This window comes from Melanotaenia boesemani, unplaced genomic scaffold (genome assembly GCF_017639745.1).
Source record: "Melanotaenia boesemani isolate fMelBoe1 unplaced genomic scaffold, fMelBoe1.pri scaffold_181_ctg1, whole genome shotgun sequence".
NCBI lineage: Eukaryota > Metazoa > Chordata > Actinopteri > Atheriniformes > Melanotaeniidae > Melanotaenia > Melanotaenia boesemani.
Genome location: NW_024580616.1, coordinates 35,313 through 41,664, shown reverse-complemented (window position 1 = coordinate 41,664; position 6,352 = coordinate 35,313). Strand labels below are relative to the sequence as shown.

Genomic DNA, 6,352 nt, shown 5'->3' with positions numbered 1-6,352 from the left:
GAAATCATTGGTTTTTATCTTTTTATAAAGGTGGATTTTACACTGGAAATAAAAATGTAAAACTTCAGATTATCTGGTTTAAGGTGAAATTCTATGTCCAGCTACAATAAATATTTAGTGAAATCCCTGCAACGGCTCCTGGATGTGAAAGTAGATTTTAGAGCCTTTTTGGAAGCAGAAAGTAAACTGAGAACTTTTTATTTTTCTTCATTTAGATGTTCACTTCACTTTTTTGGGCTTTTTGGCATCAAACTTGCATATTTGCTGCTTCTGCTGTGTGTTTGCCTCCATATGTTGCTTTTATGTATTTATCCCTGGACAGTTCCTCGTCTTCCTCCATCTGTTCCCGACTCTAGGACCAAAGTTTGGATTTGTAATCATGCTGATGTCCCACCTGTCCACTTCCAGGCCTCCCAGCATTTATTTCTCCTCTAATGCTCCGTCAGGGACCAAGCAGTAAGGCAGCAGGATGCAGGTTTGCTTCAAAACTGCTTCATTTACCCCAAAACCTGAAACCTGTCACCACATCCAGGATTTAACTAAACAGCCTGACAAGAGGCCAAATAAATAGAAGTAGAGTGAAAATCCGAAGTAAAGAGAAGTGAAAGAAATGAAGGAATAAATGAACAGAAACAAACTTCCTGAACAATCAAACAGGAAGTTAAATACCAGTTTAGAAAAGCCAAAGTAAACACAAAGAGGGGAAATAAAATGGCTACTACATTTTGAACCAACCTCAAAATGAACCCAAACCCCCCCAATGACTCTGCAGTGTCATAGGGGGGTTGTGGTGGAATCCAATGAAGCTGCAGTAGTTTATCAGTCCTCAGACCTGGACCAGGCCTTTGCTGCACCAGGAAGGAGAGACTGAACCCAGGTACCTGAAAGAAAAGAAACACATGAATACGAACATAATCTGACCTCACAGCGTGAAGGTGTGTTCAATATTGTAGGTATGAGGAATGAAAGGAAGGAAAGAGGTGTGTGAAATAGTGTGTATCGTGTTTAGACTTCTGCTTGCAGAGACAATGAAAGTAGAAATCTACTGGTGGTGAGGTGGAGATATTAGCATGTGTGTCACGCTCATACACAGGAAGTGGAGGAGAATGAAATGTGTTTATTGTCACGTCTTTGTTCCAGTTTGAACACAAGAATCTTCATGATGCAGTTTCCAGAAGTTTCCAGTCTGAAACGACATCATCACAACACAAGCACAAACATGTTGATAGCAGGAAAGAATCTGATGGAAAGGCCAGAACGTTCCAGATGTTTTTCCTGCTGGGATTAATGCATCATCTGAGCATCATTACAACTGTTCACACTGAACTCGGATTCAGGTTTAAGTCCAACTTTAGATCATGATGAGCCTTCAAACAGCCATGAGATGAGCTCTGAACTCAGAGGATCAAAGCTTTTTCTCCTCTGAGTCTCCATCGTTCCCTCTAACATCTGCATCATCCAGCTGTGTGTGCATGGCTACAGCGGTCCAGTCTCATGAGTCCAGTCTCAGGTCCTGCTGGCTCTTCTTTCTATGATAAAATGGCAGCTAGAATCAGAACAAAGTGCAGGAAACTGTTGTTCCTGCTGCTGATGGAAACATCTTTTAATCCCATCAGTGATTCATGTTGAAGCTGATTTTAGAAGCTGAGTGTTTCTAAAAGGTTTCCTCAGACTTCCTCTGCTGGTTTAGTGTCGCTGCTTCTTTTCCGTGTAAAGGTTTGTCAGAAATGAGCTCTTCTGCTTCAGCATCACTGTTGGCTTGATTGTGTAGAAATGGCAGAAGTTTCTAGTTTAGCTCTGAAGTGTAAACTCTGGTTGAGGTGATGGCAGGATTAGCAGCTGCTCTCCCTGTTTGAGCCGCTACATGCATCAATACTTCACAAAGGCCTTAAAGGTCTGAATTATTTCAATGTGCACAAATGAGCTGCTTTTCCATCTTTAAATTCCCTTATGGTTCATGCAGGTTCAGCTTTTACTGCCAGATGAGGTAGAAGCTCCAACCTTCAATTATCCCTGTAAGAAAGTCAGGAATGTTCAAATAAAACCATCAAAATCTTCATTTAAAGAAACATGAAGCTGACTGAAGCTGATAAACTACATTTAAATGAAACAGTGAAAGTTTTCAGCTCAAACATTTAAAATTCACCTGCTGACTGAAAACAGATTCATGAAAGTTTATTTGAAATGTGGAGTTTGAAGAATTTAATCCAAAGTCAAACATCTGGAGACAGAATGGGAAAACTGAACATTCGACTTTTTGTTTCAGAAACTATTTCTGATGTGAAAAAATCTCTAATTCAACATGTGAAAGAGTGAAAAAGTCAAATGAAGGACAGAATGAGGCAAACAGAGCGACGCACTGGGAGGATTTTCATTTCCAGCATCATGAAGTGAAACTGACAAGAACTAAACACAAACCATGTCCAGTTGATCCTGGAAGAATCCCAGCTTCTATCTTTAAAGGAGGGAAAACAGGAAACATCCAAGGAATCATCTAGAAGAGTTTCATACGTGAATCTGAAAGGCTGTTTCTGAAGAAGACAGACGCTTCCAGACTGAACTCTGCTTAATAATGTCTGACAGGATCAAACTCTTTACACAACACAAACACTGAGGAAGAAAACAAGCTGAACAAAAAGCCAAACCCAGGAAGCAGAGGATGATGAAGGTGCTGATGAAGATGTGGAGGAAGATCAGAGTCAGAGGAGATTCTGTAGAAGGACAGAGTTCCAGCAGGACGCTCCACATACGCTGCTACTGCTGGAGACGGAGGAGGAGGACATGCTGTTCATCTGTTATTGTGAGAGACAGCGTAACCATGACGATGAGAGCAGCTCAGACTCCATGAGGATTCATTTCCTCCCAACACGCCGTCTTTACTGGTTCCTCTCCTTCTGGTTCCTCTGGAACTCACTGACAAACGTCTCCTCTCCACTAACATCCCAGTAACAGCGAGCAGTCAGAACATTTCCACACAGAACCTGAAGAGGGCGCCATCACATCTGTCTGGATGATCAGGACATGACTGAGGGACGTCCACTAATGGAAACTTCCTGTTGTTGTCAGACAGGTGGAGCTTCCTGTTCACCGTGTTTGCTTCCATTGACTTTCCAGGAATCTGATGGAGAGAACAGAACCAATCCAGATTCAGGTGTTGATCTATTGACACTTTGATGCTGACTTTGAAAGTGATGAATCCAATGAAAACACACACACACACTTTCTCAGACCTGGTCTCAGCCATCGCTCTCCAATAGGCTCCACTCTGAAAGGAGGAGGGGGGTCAGGTTTGGCTTCTGTCTCCATCTAATCCCTTCTCCTCTACATCTGACTGTTTTTAAGCAGCTTCATCAAACATGAGGGAAATGAATGAAATGTCTGAGCTCCTTGTGTGTGAGAAGCTTTCACCCCCAGCCTCTAAGAGACCAATCACCACTTTGTCCTGCTTCTACTTTAATATGAGACTCCTCAGTGAGGACATGATGGAGGAGATGAAAAGATGCTGCTGACAGGAGGAAACTAGACAGGTGAGGTAGAAGTGGACAGACAGGTATGAGGAGCTGTATAGGCCATAATTCATCCTCACACACACACACACAGTTTTATTCACACATACACACATTTTCTCTCTCACATACTGTACATATATTCTTACTCTCACATGCTCACATTTTCTTTCCCTCTTTCATTTATTTTCTCTAATTCAGTGGACGTAGTTAATACGGTAATATCTGCATGTAAGAATAGAACATGTATGTAGAAGAAGAGTGTGTGTGTGTGTGTGTGAGGAAAGATATGGTGGAAACAGAAGGAGTTTGGTGGAAAAGGCAGGCAGTTTATGCTGCGCTGTGATTGGCTGAGAAGCAGGTGCAGGTCGTCTCTAGTTCCCGCCTGACATGGATGGAAGAAATGAGACGCAGTGGTTTCAGAAATCTTTCATCATGACATGGTTGTGTTGGTCTCTTGAGCAGCAGAGGACGGTTCATCCGTCCCTAATAAAACTCAGACCGGGTCCAGCATCAGATGAGAGAACTCTTCAGACCTAAAGCCTCAGCAGTCCAGGCATGTACTCAAGACCTGGACCGGAGGGTCGCCATGGTCTTTAAGACACAAGACTCACAAACACTTTGGCAGCTGGACGTCCCGACCGAGGAAAAGGTGAAAATAAAATGTGAATAGAATCTCCAAGTGTTAGTTCCAGTGGACTAAGTCCGTCCTGTAGTGTGTGTTTGCTCATGTAGCTGCAGGCTGTGCTGCTGCTCCCATTGAAGAGAAACACACTTCTGAGAGTCATAGAAGCATCAGCAGTGGCAGCTGGGGAATAACGTGTTGTATGACATGTTGTCAGAGGACAGAAAGTCTTTCTTTGCTGGAGGCTGCGTTCACACCTAATAACCTGCAGACTCTAGACCCGGTCCAGTTGGGGGTCTGCTCCATTCTTCCTGCCCCAGTTAATGGGACTATTTTAATAACACACTCTCCTCACCAGAGCAGCTGTTACAGTCGTCTTTCCACCGCTTATCTGGATCACACATTACATAATTAGTTTCTTCACAAGCTGATGGGATAAAAATAAAGCTGGTAAAATGAAGCTGCTCTTTTATTTTTAGTCTTTTAGTAAAACACAAAGAAAAGTGACTTTTCTTTTAGGCTGAGTTTTATCAAACATGTTTCTGTCAGTTCAGATAAAGAGTTCTGGAAACTGCTTCCATCAGTCCAGTCACATCACTGTTGGAGCTTAGTGTGTGTTTAACACAACTAGCGGCCGTTTGCTCCGTCCATAACCACGGCAACATGAGGACGTCTCAAAGTATTTACACTGGCTAGAGTTTGATTTAGTTAGTGAAGGTTTGCATGATTCATTTAACATTTAACAACTGTGGGAACTTTCTACAAACATCAGATATTAACTATAAAATGAATGTGTTCTATTTTCAGGCTAAAATCAGGATCATGATACTGGAAACAAGGACGTCGTCCTTCTTCCGGGACATCCAGCTGTTCTGTCATCAAACGTGGCACAAAGCAGAAGCTGCTGAACGAGGGCATGAACTGAACGGATCTGAATTCCAGAAATCTGGGACCAACGGAGTTCCTGAACCAATAAGAGACGCCTTTGGAGGGAAGCTGTCAGCTGATGTCAGGTCTGCACTTATATGTCATTGTTCTTTCTATCAATGTGTAAACGTGCTGTACTGACTACTGACATGGATTTACCTTCATGATTCATGTAGTAATTAATAAAGTACGTGTGGTAAATTCCTGCTGACTCATGTTATTGACGGCAGACCTGCTGAGTCATGTCCTCATGAAGGATGGAAAACAAGCAGATGTGTCGCTGCTTTATTGGAGCTGCGTGTTGTGCATTAATAAGTTTGTTGTTGTTGTGTTTTTTAAGGACTGTTTACTTGAAACTTTTCTACATTGTACTTGATGTTTTCCAGCCTAGAGTTTCTGACGGCATGTGGCAACAGACTGATTTCAGCCAAACTGCAGCTGGACAGCAGCTGGATGCAGATCTGATACACAAAGTCTAGAAATGGAAAGTTCTGTCCATCAGACCAACACAGCGGATTCTGGGATGTTCTGCTCTCTTGGTGAAACAAGCTAAACATTGTCAGTCAGCACTAATCTTTGTAACGTCAGCTCTTCATGAACTTTCTTTAAACTTTGTGTCTATGAACAAACTGAAGACGTGTTAAATTTCTAGCGAGGAGTAAATGTGGGGCTTTGCTCTGGAATTTGACTGAGATCTAATAATGAGGGAATCTGGTGCTCTACAGAGATGCCGATCACCAAAGTCTGGACAACACAGCTTTTAAAGAAACCAACTGCTGACTTTTCACATACTTTTCAGTTTAACGTGTAAATGTCGTCTTTTTGTGCATTTTTACTGAATTTTATTTGAGTTTTTTTCTTTTTAAACCAATAAAAACCTCTTCAATCTGTCTGTCTCTGTCTTAGATTCAGAGATGGACTGAAAACACTTGGTGTGCTGGACTAAATCCAAGCTCAGCTCTTCTGTGCTGGTCTCCTGCAGCCTCTTAGCTGATGTGGCTGACAGTCTTTTCATTATCCGCCATCTCCAGCTGGCAGCAACAGAAGCTGCTGAGGAAGTTCTTCCTTTCTGGAGACACACGCAGAAGTAAATCCATGGAATTTGACCATTTCTTCTTCTAACTGAAATATTTAGCTGCATCTGGTCGTTGTGTGTCAGTTTAGAATAGTAAGAGATGTTCTGCTTTCTGTTTATTGTCCAGTTTCTTTCTTCCTTTTCCACCAGATGAGGAAGGAACAGAAACTGGGAACAATCCTTGCCTTTTCCACAGGAGCCAACACTCCTTCACCGACT

General features: G+C 42.3%; 1 long non-coding RNA gene across 3 annotated transcripts; it reads left to right on the top strand.

Moving 5' to 3' along the window:
- The first annotated feature begins 4,098 nt into the window (after positions 1 to 4,098).
- LOC121636176 lies at positions 4,099 to 6,054 on the top strand. Of its 3 annotated transcripts, none has more exons than XR_006009669.1 (4): positions 4,099 to 4,171; positions 4,939 to 5,144; positions 5,445 to 5,597; positions 5,965 to 6,054. It is a non-coding gene; the product is annotated as an uncharacterized LOC121636176 (long non-coding RNA). The 3 variants fall into 3 exon arrangements; XR_006009670.1 differs by having other exon boundaries at positions 4,101 to 4,158; XR_006009671.1 differs by having other exon boundaries at positions 4,101 to 4,158; positions 5,445 to 5,616; positions 5,965 to 6,053.
- The last annotated feature ends 298 nt before the right edge of the window (positions 6,055 to 6,352 follow it).